Raw genomic sequence first — 13,595 nt, forward strand, 5'->3', positions numbered from 1 at the left:
AAAAAAAATGTTTTGTTGCATTTTTCTCCAATATAACATTTCTTCCACATATAAGGTTTTTCTGTTCTCTGTTATAGTGATATTGTATGCATTATTGATTTTCTAATTCTCTTCCTTTTCACCTATTGTTATGCCATAAACATTTGAAGCCCACTTTAATCTTAATAAATAATAATAATTATGGCTAACATTTATTGAGTGCTTACTATCAGACACTAACCAATTGCATAAATTAATACCTTTCCTCCTTACAACAACCCTACCAGGCAGATCTATTACTAGTCTCACGTTACAGACAAGAAGACAGAAACCAGAGGAGTTTCAAGAACTTGCCCATATCAGAGACAAGCACACACGAGAGAGTGAGAATTAGCACCTGGACATTCTGGATCCTGAGTTCGATTCTAACAACTGCTCTAAATCATTCTCAAATTATTAGTGTTATGAGGCAGTATTTATTTTAAGCAGAGGCACTGACAACTTTCGCATCTAATCTTGCCTATTAATGTGGATATATCCATCACCTTGTAAAGTGCATAACTCGTAACAAGAACTCGCTGCATGTTTTTTTTTTTTTGAATGAATGAATGAATTTCTAATTTGGATGCAAGAGATTAGCAAAATGCCATAGTAGATAAATATGTTGCATTGACTCAGTGAAATGTAAGTGAGGTACAAAGTGTTTTCCAAAAATGATGGCAAACATGTTTCCCATCCTACTTGCCCTACCAGAACCTCGCCACTCCCCATCAAATGTTGAGTCCATGGCTGCTGTCCTTGAATCTTAGTGGCTCTTTGTAAGTCAGCCTCAGCTAATTAAGAGTGAGATAATTGATGCCAGATGACTTCTGAGGCTAGGTCAAAACTGAGGAAACAGCTTCTGCCCCACTCTTACTCGGGATGCTTGATCTTGGAACTCAGCCAGATTCTGGGTGGGAGCCAAGTAGCTGTGTGGAGGGGCCTTGGGGATGGCTGTTCCAGCCCACAGCTGCTGTCAGTCTCCAGACAGGTGAACACTGAGTCTTCAGATGACCTCAGCCCCAGGAGCTGCCCCTACTGATGCCACATGCAGCAGAAATGATCCACTCCCTCGGAACCCAACCCAAATGCAGATTCACGAGGTCCATGAATGCTTGCTCTTGCGTACCCACTGGGTTTGGGGTTGCTTGTTACATAGTAATAGGTAGCTAGGACATGAGACTCACTGTTCATATTTATACCTTTTAAGAAGCACTTGGCTAAATCAGTAGTTGGAAACCAATTTGTGGATTAAAACAGCATCGATTTATTTGTAAAATTCTGGTATTTTATTTAGACTTACTATCACCGGCAGAAGTAGATACATTCTCTGATAGATAATTGTCTACTTTCCGCTAGACAATTATCAATGTTTTAACTCCTAGGATGAATTTACTTTCACTTTTAAAAGGAATTTAGACGTACGTGTGTGTGTGTGTGTGTGAGAGTTGTACAAGATCTAAGTATCATGATCATCTCATTATCTTCTCTTCAGTTAAAAGGACAAACCCATAAAAAGTCGCAGAAATAAAAACAGCAACAAATAAACATAAATGGAAAATTTTGACCCTGAAATCTCAGAGGTTTGCTTTGTAATAATTGAAAAAAGAAAATCAAAGAGAATTTTATTTACTAATTTTATAGCTAGGCTGATTTAGGACTTGCTAGAAAAGTAGAAATATTATACTTTATTGATTTATGACTCCAGTTTTTCAATTTGTATCTTTAGTTATTGAAAATATAAATTTATCGTGCCCTGATCTTGAGAAGGATTGTATGTAAAATTGCTCGGAATCTTTACATGCATCATCCCAATTAATTCTCACATAATCCCCTGACATAGTACTAACATCATTCCATTTTCTTTTTTTTTTTTTTTTGACGGAGTCTCGCTCTGTCGCCCAGGCTGGAGTGCAGTGGCCGGATCTCAGCTCACTGCAAGCTCCACCTCCCGGGTTCACGCCATTCTCCTGCCTCAGCCTCCCAAGTAGCTAGGACTACAGGCACCCGCCACCTCGCCCGGCTAGTTTTTTGTATTTTTTAGTAGAGACGGGGTTTCACCCTGTTAGCCAGGATGGTCTCGATCTCCTGACCTCGTGATCCACCCGTCTCAGCCTCCCAAAGTGCTGGGATTACAGGCTTGAGCCACCGCGCCCGGCCATCATTCCATTTTCATAGAAGAGGACGCTGAGGTTCATAGAAGTACAGTCATACACTGCCTAACAAGGCTCTTGTCAATGACAGACCCAGTATGGGATGGTGGGCTCATAAAATTATGATGGAGCTAGGTGAGCACTAATCATCTAGTGACATTGTAGCCTTTCTATGTCACAGTGCAATACATTATTCATGTGTTTGTGCTGGTGCTGGTATAAAGAAACCTGCTCTGGTGCCGGTGGTGTAACAGTATAGCACACAATGTAAGGTACAATACATAATACTTAATAATGAAAATAAGCAACTACGTTACTAGTTTATGTGTTTACTACACTTTTTATTGTTATTTTAGAATGTACTCTTTCTACTTATTAAAAAAAGTTAACTATAAAGCAGCCTCAGGCAGATCCCTCAGGAGGTATCCAGAAGGCACTGTTATCCCAGGAGACGGCAGATCCATGCGTGTTGTTGCTATTCACTATTGCTAATGCAGTAACTTTCTTCAAAGCTGCATTGGATGAATTAAAACCAGAAATTGTAAATGCCTGCTAGAGGAACTTATGGAGTGAAGCCATGAATGATTTTAAAGGCTTCTCTGGGATCAATGCAGAAGTTAGGAAAATCATTCATGCAGCAAGACAGATTGGTGGAGAAGGGTTGCAGACATGCTTGCTGAAGTGGCAGAAGATATTGAAGGCCATCAAGAAGAGTTAACAAATGAGGAATTGGAAGAACTTGTTGAATCGTCTGCAGAGAAAGATGAAGAAATGAAGCAGAACCAGCAACATGGACATAATCGAAATGTACTGCAGTATTTCAAATTGCACAGACATTAGAAAACCAAATTATGGAATATCTTAGGATGGAATGCAGTGTTAAAATTACTCATATTCTCACTGAAGAATTGTAATCTCTGCAGCAACACTTCGATGAATTGAAAATTCACACAACATCTGATTGCAGTGTTCTTCCAGCAGGTCTCGGCAAAAAAACACAACACAACAAAAAACAAAAAAACAACCCTTCAATTCTCAAGGATCCCCAAACATCAGCATTGTCTGCTCCTGACACCCAGCAAAAAATACAGTCATGGCATGATGCTCTGGGGTCACACAAAGCAGGTGATCCTCCCCCGATGTATCATCAGGAGGGCAGTAGTAGCCGAACGATATGTCAAAACGTATACGTCATTCGCCTCCCTTCATGTCATCCCATAGGCGCTGTATCACCTCACATTACCACAGGAAGGGTGAGTGCAGTACAGTAAGATAGTTTGAGAGAGAGAAAGAGAGACCAGTCACATGACTTTTATTACAGCCTATTGTCTTAATTGTTCTATTTATTAGTAGACATGGTTGTTAATCACATATGGTGCCCAGTTTACAAATTAAGCTATATTTCCGGTATGTATGTATGTATGTATAGTAAAAAGAATAGCGTATATAGGGTTGTTTATTATCTGCAGTATTAGGCATTCACTGGGAGTCTTGGCACTATTCCCTGCAGACAAGGGGGAATTACTGTACACATTTGGAGAGATACGTTTTCTTCCATAAATCCACAGAAAATCGAGATGTTCATTGTTGGAATACCTTAAGGGCTCGCAGGACATCAGTAAGGAACACACAGCCAGCCGCACATTTTGGTGAGCCTATGGAGAGAGATATTCCCTACCTCTAAGCTGTCTGGCCCTTTGTTAGGGTGAGGGGGCAGACTTCTGAGGGCAACAAGGACTTCCTGGAGCTCCTAAATGCAAAGCTCATTTGCTTTTTATCACAAAATGTGGTCCAAAAAACAGAGTTCTTAAGACATAAATGCTATTGTCCTAACTCTTTGGGAGAAAAATCTATTTTTCAAAATACGACACAAAAGACATCTAGGAAACCATTGTGAGGTTTTAGTTGCTGTAATTAAGAGGTTTCAGACTTCTGTGTAGAATGTCCTTTAAATGATTGAGCGCCCCAAGTGTTCATGGTAAAAAGAATCTTACAGTTAAATGAAATTGGTGCTGATACGGAGACACTGAAAATGGGCGCACTTTTGTGTGTAAGTCGAATGCCCATTCAAGCCTGCAAGGGAACACTTACTCTAAATATCCTCTCTTCCTCACTCATGTTGTCATAACATAAACTGCGGTCAAGATCATGTGTCTCCGCCCAACCCCATCAAACAAAAATAAAAGGTCTGCTCCTGAAAACCCTGCCTTCGTTGCTAAATCTCTGTGTTAAATAAAGAGAGCCTAGAGCGATTTCTGCTAGGTGCCGTGATGCATTTCTCAGTCCCTTTCTCACCTGCTTGGCACAGCTCTTGTTGTGCAGTACCACATATCTCCTGTAGATGGCTCTACCTCCCTATTAGCGCCCTCTATCCTCAAGCGGCTACCAGTCTTTAAGCTCCTATTAGTAGCTCTGTTGGAGTTTGAATCAGGGACTGTGAAATGTAGTTCCAAACCTCACTGACCTAAGTGATAGTGGACACTGTTTATGTAGAAGGGAAAGCCATGAAACATTTAAATGAGGGGAGGCTGGAAAGGTCCACTTGGTGGGATGTCCTGATGGGTGGCATGGTTTAGCCTCTGCAGAGATGCACCGAGGTGCACTAACTTTGGGTAACTCTGTAGAGTCTTTGAAGCATCACAAAGCATTTTAGCATTTTGAAAAGCTCTGAGAAGTTCCGTAGAAAAAAACCGTGCTGATTTGCAAGAATTTTTTTTTAGAGATTCTACATACTAATTTTAACTATCAATACACATTTTTTTTTTCTTTTGCCTTCTGCTTCTTGTGACTGTTCCTGTCAGAAGCATTCTCCTTGACTTCATCTAATACCTTTATACGGTAAGTTTAGGGATCAAAACTACAGTATGGTAGCCACGGCTGATTTTATAAAGAAAACTTTTTGGAACACAGCCACACGCATTTGTTGACCTATCATTCCTGGGTACTGCTTCTGTGCTACAAGGGTAGAGTCGAATGGTTGTGACACAGAAGGTGTGACTTGTGAAACCAAAAATATTTACTATCTGGGCCTGCAGGGCTGGGCGGGGTCAGGGGCAGCTCCATGGTGTTCTGAACGGCATTTAGCAGCAAGGTCTTCACCTTGGTGCTGTGGGTGAGGCTGAGGCGTGTGGCCCTGGAAGCTGCTTCGGGTGTCCTTCTCAGGCCCCTCCGAGTCCGAGTTGCTCTCAGAGGAGGGGGTGAGGGCAGTGGGCACAGGGGGCCCTTGTTGTCAGCATTATCAGCACCAGCCTTCAGAAGGAGGAAGGTGAGGGTGGGGGATCCCAGTCCAGCTGCCACGTGCAGCGGTGTGTTTCCCACAAAGGTGCGATCGTTCACGTTGGCCCGGAGCTTGGTGACCAGATGGGTGACCAACCCCAGCGCCTCCATCTCTGTGGCGAGATGCAAGGCTGTTCGGCCCCCCTGCTGCTCTGTGACCTCCACTTCAGCCCCACTGTTCACCAGCAGATCCAGACACTCAGGACTTCGGGCTCGGACCGCCAGATGTGCTGGATGCAGTCCCTCGAAGTCAGGCATGTGCAACAGCTGGGGGACAGCGGGAGCTCCACTCCAAAGCAGTGCACACAGCAACTCTGAGGCACTAGCGCCTGCCTGCAGTGCCAGGTGCATGGCTGAGTCTCCACGCCGATCAGCAGTGCTGGGTCTGCACCCACCTGCAGTCGAAACCTCACCACCCTTGTCTGCCCAGTGATCACCGCCAGGTGCAGGGGCGTCTGGTGCAAGTGGTTGGTGAGGCTGACGACGCCGAGGTGCTTGGCGTGGTAGATGACGTGGGCTATCTGCTCCATGACACTGGTCGGCCTGTGGATGATGGCCAGGTGCAGTAGCATGTCTCCGTTCTCATCTGCTCTGTCAGCGGGTGGTGCCGTCCCACCAGCAGGGCTCTGTGGTGACACCGTAGTGGAGTAGGGCCCGGGCGCTGTGCTGCACCAGGCTGAACAGGCACGTATTGTACTCTCAGGCTTGCTACAGCATCTCCAAGGCTAGCGGCTCACACTGGGTGGAGGGGGCAGGGAGGTGGTCCTGGAGGGAGCGCTCAGCTGTGTGGCTTCCTCCTTGGAGTCCCTTCCAGGCACTGAATGCCAGGCTCTTTATACCACCCCTGCCCCAACAGCAGGACTCCATTGCCGGCCGCCAGGAGGTGGCTGAGGTAGGAAGTCATCCTGTGGCGGTGGCAAACACGTCATCCGTCATCCGGGAGGCTGCTGAGTGTCCCGGTGAGGAGTCAGTGGAGCCCTGGGGCACGGTGGGTGGCGCACTCCAGAGAGCCCCGCCCACTCTGGGGGGACCTGCCTACTAGCCTGGGGTGTCCGCCTGAGCGTGGCTCAGGGCTGTTTCTCTGCTGAGGCCCTTGCTAAGGAGGAAAAGCAAAGTGACGCAGCGGGCCACCTCCAGTCTGGAGGCACCCGAGCCTTACAAATGCCCTTCCGTGAGACTTGAGCACAAATTTATCATGATCAGCAAGGCCAGGTTCAAGGAGGACAGTGGATTTTCATCTACCAGCCCTTGTCTGCCACAGACCTCCTAAATTGGAAACAACATACTGTCTCCTATACGGAAAAGCCTCAAACCCTCACAGACTTGATGAGGTCCATTTTTCTGACCATAACCCCACCTGGTCAGACTGCCACCGGCTCCTTTTAACTCTGTTCAACACAGAGGAGCACAGGAGAGTGACTCAAGCAGCCCTCCAGTGGCAAGTGAACACTATGCCAGATGGTACAAATGATGTCTGGCATTATGCCCAGGAGTGGTTCCCAGAGATAGACCCCAACTGGGACCTAAATGATGCAGAGGAGCTTCAGCATCTGCAAAGGTATCAGGGGCACTTCTAAATGGGATAAGAAGTGGGAAGAAAGCAATGAATATAGGAAAGATGTTAGAGGTGCTCCAAAAGACTGACGAGAACCCCAGTTGGTTTTATGAGAGGCTCTGTGAGTCATACCAGCTCTATACTCCATTTGATCCAGAGGCTGCTGAAAATCAGCGCATGGTGAAGACATCATTTCTTAGCCAGGTTCAGGGTGACATTAAGCGGAAACTTCAGAAACGGGAAGGTTTCTCAGGCATGAATGCTACTCAGCTTATAGAAATGGCTCCTAAGGTGTATGTTAACCGTGAACAAGAGGAAAAGAAGGAATCTGAGCGGAGGCTTAAGAAAAAGGCTGAGCTATTAGTGGCTGCCCTGGTTGAAAGAGAGACTGGCATTGTGAGGGGGATGGACATGGTCGCAGACATGGTTGTGGAAGAGGTTAGTCTAGACCAGGTTTTGAAGGCTGGAAAAGGCTGGAGAAGGATCAATGTGCATTGTGCAAAAAGAAAGGACACCGGAAGGATGAATGTCCAGAGAAAGATAAGGGCAATAGCCATGACCAGGGAGTTTGACTGGAGCCTCTGGCCACCAGCTGCTGTGTTCTGAGACCGGACATCGATCTAATCAGCCTAGCACAGGTAGCAGGCTATGAGGACTGAGACAGACTGGCCTCCATTTCTTTGGGCCCCCAGGAGCCTATGGTCTCAGTGGAGATGGGGGGCCAACAGATGGACTTTATGGCAGATACCAGAGCTGAGCATTTGGTAGTGACGCAACCTATAAGGCCACTATCCAGGAATTACACAACTATTATTGTGGCAACCAGAGTCTCGGAGAAGAGACCCTTCCGTCAATCAAGGAAGTGTATTATTGGAGGATGAGAAGTCCAGCATGAGTTTCTATACCTTCCAAATTGTCCAGTCCCCTTGCTAGGAAGAGACTTACTCCAAAAACTGCAGGCGCAAATTTCTTTCGAGCCACCAGGGAACATGTCTTTAAACCTGAGTCAGCCAAAGACTATGGTATTAACCCTCACCTTCCCAAGGGCTGAGGAATGGAGACTATATGCAGAAACAGCACTTAGGCGAGAAGTGCCAGGACCACTTGAAATGTATGGATTACTTGCAAAGATTTCGGGAGTGTGGACTGAAGACAATCCACCGGATTGGCTGTAAATCAGGCACCAGTCTTGGTGGAGCTAAAGCTTGGAGTGACTCCGGTATGGGTTCGTCAATACTCGTTGTTCATAGAGGCCATAAGTGGCATTCAAAAGCACATAGATTGGATCTTTAAGCATGGCATCATAGTGAAGTGCAGGTCCCCTTGGAACACACCCCTTTTGCTGGTATGGAAGCCAAATTACCAACATAGGCCAGTGCAAGATTTATGCACAGTGAACTGGGCTACAGTTTCCATTCATCCAGTGATACCTAACCCACTGGATGGTTGGTGGGTCATGTTTCCACAAGCGCTGCGTAGTTTACTTGCCTGGATCTCAAAGATGCATTCTTCTGTCTACTGCTGGTCCCTGTGAGCCAGCCTGTCTTTGCATTTCATTGGGGAAAAACTCAGCCCTATTATGATCCAAAATTCCAGCCTGGGATTTGGTTTGAGATCCATAGTGGGATGAAAGAAGAGAGGCTTCTAAATCAAGTTAGAGTCTCACCTACTCCGAGAGAGACTCAGCTCTGTACTGTAATTCTTGTCAAGTGGCATTCATGGGATCTGCCTATCCCATACTCTCAACTACCACAGGGAGTTCAAGGAGTAGCAGTTGTGGAAAAAGGAACTGCATGTTTCCTAACTGCACCAGCACGGTGCCAGAATTAACTTGCTGGATTGTGTATTGAGCTCCACCGGTTCCCTGACTACCACAAAACAGCCCATGGTATATATTAAACTGTTAGCAAAACCTGATTGCAGAACAGATGGTTGTATTCTTATAAATCTCACTATCCTGGAACCAGAGCACTCTGTATGGACTACAGGTTATCCCATAATGCTATAAAATGCGGCCAGGAAACAAAGGATAGCTTATATATTATAAGGAAGGTAAAAACCCATTCCATTCCACAATTCCAGGTCCAAAAGGAACTCCTCTCTCCAACAAAGAATCTGTTTGTCCAAGTAGCTGAGAATATAGCTGACAGCCTCGGAATGTCCTCATGTTATGTATGTGGAAGAACTAACATGGGAGATCAATGGACATGGGAGGCAAGGGATTAATGCCTCAAGATAGTTTCACTTTGCCTGTCTCCGCCACTGACTCAACTGTTTCTGGTCCAAGTGTCTGGCTGTTAAAAACCTCCATAATAGGAAGATTCTGCATTGCTCATTGGGGGAAGGCGTTCACAGATCCAGTAGGAGGACTTACTTGTCTAGGGCAACAGTATTATGATGAAACTAAAGGGAAGAGCTTACGGCTGTCAGAAAATAGCACCTCATTACCTGATTTAAACTCTTTCTCCTGATTTCCTACTTTAAACCACTCCTGGTATCAGCTAGAAGCTCTAAACACCTGGCAAGCACCCTCAAGCCTTTACTGGATCTGCGGAACGTGAGCAGATAGACAACTGCCTGCCAAATAGACAGGAGCCTGTGTACTAGGAACAGCAGACCATCCTTTATCCTAATGCCCCTAAAACAAGGACAGGCTCTAGGATACTCTGTTTATGATGAAGTTAAAAGAAAAGTCGAAAGAAGCTTCGATACAAACATAAAAAAGGACACAGATATAGGGGATTAGAAAGAAAATGAGTGGCCCCCTGAAAGGATTATCAAGTATTATGGACCCGCCACTTGGGCACAGGATGGGTCATGAGGATACTGTACCCCTATCTATATGCTCAACAGAATCATAAGGTTACAAGCTGTTCTTGAAATCATAACTAATGAAACAGCAAAAGCTTTAGACTTGCTAGCCCAGCAAGCCACACAAATGAGGAATGTCATCTACCAGAATAGACTAGTATTAGATTATATACTGGCCCAGGAAGGGGAGTATGTGGAAAATTCAGCCTAACAAATTGCTGCCTAGAAGTTGATGGTAATGGAAAAGCAGTCATGGAAATTACTGTCAGAATGCAAAAACTAGCCCATGTTCCAGTTCAAACCTGGAAAGGGTGGTCTCCAGACTCCCTCTTCAGAGGATGGTTTTCATCTTTTGGTGGATTTAAGACTTTTATAGGGGGCTTCTCAGCCATCCTGGGCGGGTGCCTGATACTCCCTTGTCTCTTGCCTCTCCTAATCAGGAGCGTTCAGTTGACTATAGAAGCGGTCGTAACCAGGCAAACCGCTAGTCAAATAATGGCCTTGACCAAATATCAATCACTGCCCAAAGAGGAATGTGCGCCACCCTATGAAGAAATAGAAGATAGTGGTGCTTTCTATTAAATATTGCCTTTATGAAAAGCACCAAAGGGGGGAATGAAGTAGAAAATTAAAAATAAGTTTCTGTTTCCTACGACAGAAAGTTGTTATTTAAGGGTCAACCTTCACCAAGTGGGAAGTTTAAAAAGAATATTAACGGCCTGTCTGTGAACCATTAACCGTATCTCTCCTCCACATACTTTGCAAGTTTGTAAATTCCTGTTTTTTTCTGCTGTACAGCTGCAAGGTCACAAAACAGATAAGCACAGGCTGCAAAACGTGTTTTCCCAAGATGTGAGACATGTCATAGAATGATTAACTGCCTTTGTTCTTGCTTCTGTAAGCTTGCTTCCTGCATCACGTTTTTCACGCCCTTGCTTGCATAAAAATGCATGTTCTCTTTGTTTGGTGCTCAGACTTTCTGGACACAGGTCTGCTGAGCTGGTGTACACCTTAATAAATCCTCCTGTAACCTTATTGTTCTCTCCAGCTCTCTGATTTCCCGCTACAAGCTGGTTCCTGATCCACTCATCATTTCCCTTACAGAGCACTTTATAAACCATTTTAAAGTGATTTAACTAGCAAAATTAAGTATGTACAGCACTTTGCTTTTCATATGCATAATGAAAAATAATTCTCTTAATATGTCAATTTCTGGGCTGAAAATTATTCAGATAAAATTCAATATCCATTTTATTTTATTTTTTTGAGATGGAGTCATGCAATTTGTTTTCTTCAGTACTGCTTAAAATAGCAATGTATTACAAAGAACCCATATAATGGATGTCATAAATAAATTTCCTAAAATTCACAGGATGTTGTAATAAGGAACCTTTGAAGCTGTCAACAGATACATCTGTATCTGTTGTATCTGTATGTTGGTGTGTGAAGATGTACTTTGGCATATCAATGGGTTCAGTTACACAGACATGTAAACAGAGTATGTGTCTTTGTTAGCCACATATACATACAAAAAATATGGTAACATTTGTTCTTTCTTGGCATGTATATTGTAAGTGAATTTTTTTTTCTCTTATCTCTGCAATGAGCATGTGTAAAACTTCTAGTAAAAGTTTAGGATTAATGAAATAATCCTCGGGAGGAAAAGGAATGTGAATCTGGCACAAACCAAAATAATTTCTCACTTACTATTTTGTTTTTGTCTGTTGTTATCTTCTGTGAACGTTTAGCCTCTTCAACAGTAAAGAGGATATTTTTATGTGCGCTTGTAGATTTTAATGCAAACATTTTATTGTGTATATATTTTTATTATATACAGGTTTATTACATATATGCAAACAATAACAATGAACTCCTCAGCTCTATGTGTTCGTTCTTTCAATCCATTTATTTCTCCAACATAAGCCGAATGAATACCTATTATGTAGCAGACACATTCTACCATCTCTCAGGACCCTTTCATCCTTAAAAATTTCTTGTTTACCTCCCCAGCTGGAGCAAGCCGAGAGACTTAAAATTGGAGGATTAGGATTCAATCTCAATAGAAGCTTTTATTTCGCTTTTTCAAATGAAAGCATTTCTGAAATTAGAAAATATTTGTAAAAGATAACCTTTAAATACCCTCCTGAAAATGTGTAACAGTCTTAAATACTACTATTATCATAAATACCTGATTCAATACATTCTATACATCTAAGTATTAAAAAAAAAAATAGCTGTACCTATTCATTTGAATACTGAGTTTTCTTTGGCTTTAAGTTTTTTGAAAAAGTAAGAATTACTTTGTTTAAAAAATTTGTTATTTTCATTTCAGCCCTCTTTTTTGTGGTACTTCTAAGAAGGAAAGTGTATCTAGATGCCAATCACATGAGTAGAACTGCCTGTTCTATATACCATAACCCACTTAATGTAAGACACTGTGAATTACGGGATGCCCCCTTATTTTATGTATTAGTAAGAGAATGTTTAAAATGCTGCCAATAGGCTGAATGCAGTGGTTCATGCCTGTAATCCCAGCACTTTGGGAGGCCGAGGCAGGAGGATCACCGGAGGTCAGGAGTTTGAGACCATCCTGGCTAACATGGTGAAACCCCGTCTCTACTAAAAATACAAAAAATTAGCTGGGCATGATGGTGTGCGCCTGTAATCATAGCTACTCAGGAGGCTGAGGCAGGAGAATCACTTGAACCCAGCACGCGGAGGTTGTTTACAATTACATGCCTTGGGGTTTTCTTCTTTTTACTTCTAGTGTATTTTGATGTTATTTTTAATTAGTATGGGCAGAGGGAAAAAAGATAGCTTCAAATGGGTAAACTTTTCTTTTAATGAATACAAGCCATGGGTGGCTGACCATGAGATAAAAAGATAGGCTTTAGATTCACACAAGACTGGGTTTAATTCCTAGCTTTTCTGCTCGCTAGATGTGTGACCTTGGGAACATTACTTATCACCATGTATGTTTTCCTATATGAAAAAGAGGATAATAATATATCCTTCAAGGGTGGTTACGTATAAGTAATGTATGTGTATCTGGCATTTAATCCAGTGCCTCACACATGATTATCAGCATTATTAACTGAAACTACTGCGGCTATTATTAGCATTCTTATTGTTGTTTTAAACCTGCAGATGTCTCTTACTTATGGACCTCAAGCTTATTTTAAATTACTATATATTATCTCAGACTAGGGAAGAAACGGATAATTCTTCGCTTAAATTTTTAGCTACTTTAGATAAGTGACCTGAGCGTAATCCTGCCCATCAGAAGACTTTATTTTAGCAACTTCTGCTATGTCATTTCCCAGTGGGACAAGAGGCTTCCTTGTTGTCTCTTCCTTTTGGCTTTGGTGGCAATTTACAAAGATGAATCCTTGAGCACCCAAGATGGCATTCTCATCTACAGTTTTAGCACACAACAGTGGACTATAAGGTAAATCATGAGTTCCAGGGTAAAGAGTGAAAGTCTTAGCAGAATAGCTCTTAAGCTCTGAGGGTTCCAGATGGACAGTTCCAGAACCAGTCAGACATGGGGTTACTAGCAGAGAGAGATTTGGGTCAGAAGTTGTTAGACAAACAGATTGGGATATACAGGAAAGAGCAAATTTAAATATACTGCCCCATAATTTTCAGTCAGTTTCCTAGTTCTGAAACTAGATCAGTTAAACAGCTGTTTTCTGTATTAGGAGGTGGCATGCAGATGGGCTGTGCCTCTTTAGTTACAGAGGAGGAAGGTGGTGATGATCTGACTTTTTTTTTTTTTTTTT

The 13,595-nt window shown here is 43.1% G+C and overlaps 1 pseudogene across 1 annotated transcript in view; it reads right to left on the bottom strand.

The window, feature by feature from the left end:
- Nucleotides 1-3,752: 3,752 nt before the first annotated feature.
- Nucleotides 3,753-13,595, bottom strand: part of LOC105542398 — a 17,123-nt pseudogene continuing 7,280 nt past the window's right edge. The window contains exons 3-4 of the transcript XR_001006465.1: nt 5,192-6,264; nt 3,753-3,826 (exon numbers count right to left, since the gene is read on the bottom strand). The product of XR_001006465.1 is annotated as a nuclear factor NF-kappa-B p100 subunit-like (transcript). The remainder of the gene's footprint in view (nt 3,827-5,191; nt 6,265-13,595) is intronic.

The sequence above is a fragment of the Mandrillus leucophaeus genome, unplaced genomic scaffold (genome assembly GCF_000951045.1).
Source record: "Mandrillus leucophaeus isolate KB7577 unplaced genomic scaffold, Mleu.le_1.0 Scaffold257, whole genome shotgun sequence".
NCBI classification, from domain to species: Eukaryota; Metazoa; Chordata; class Mammalia; order Primates; family Cercopithecidae; genus Mandrillus; species Mandrillus leucophaeus.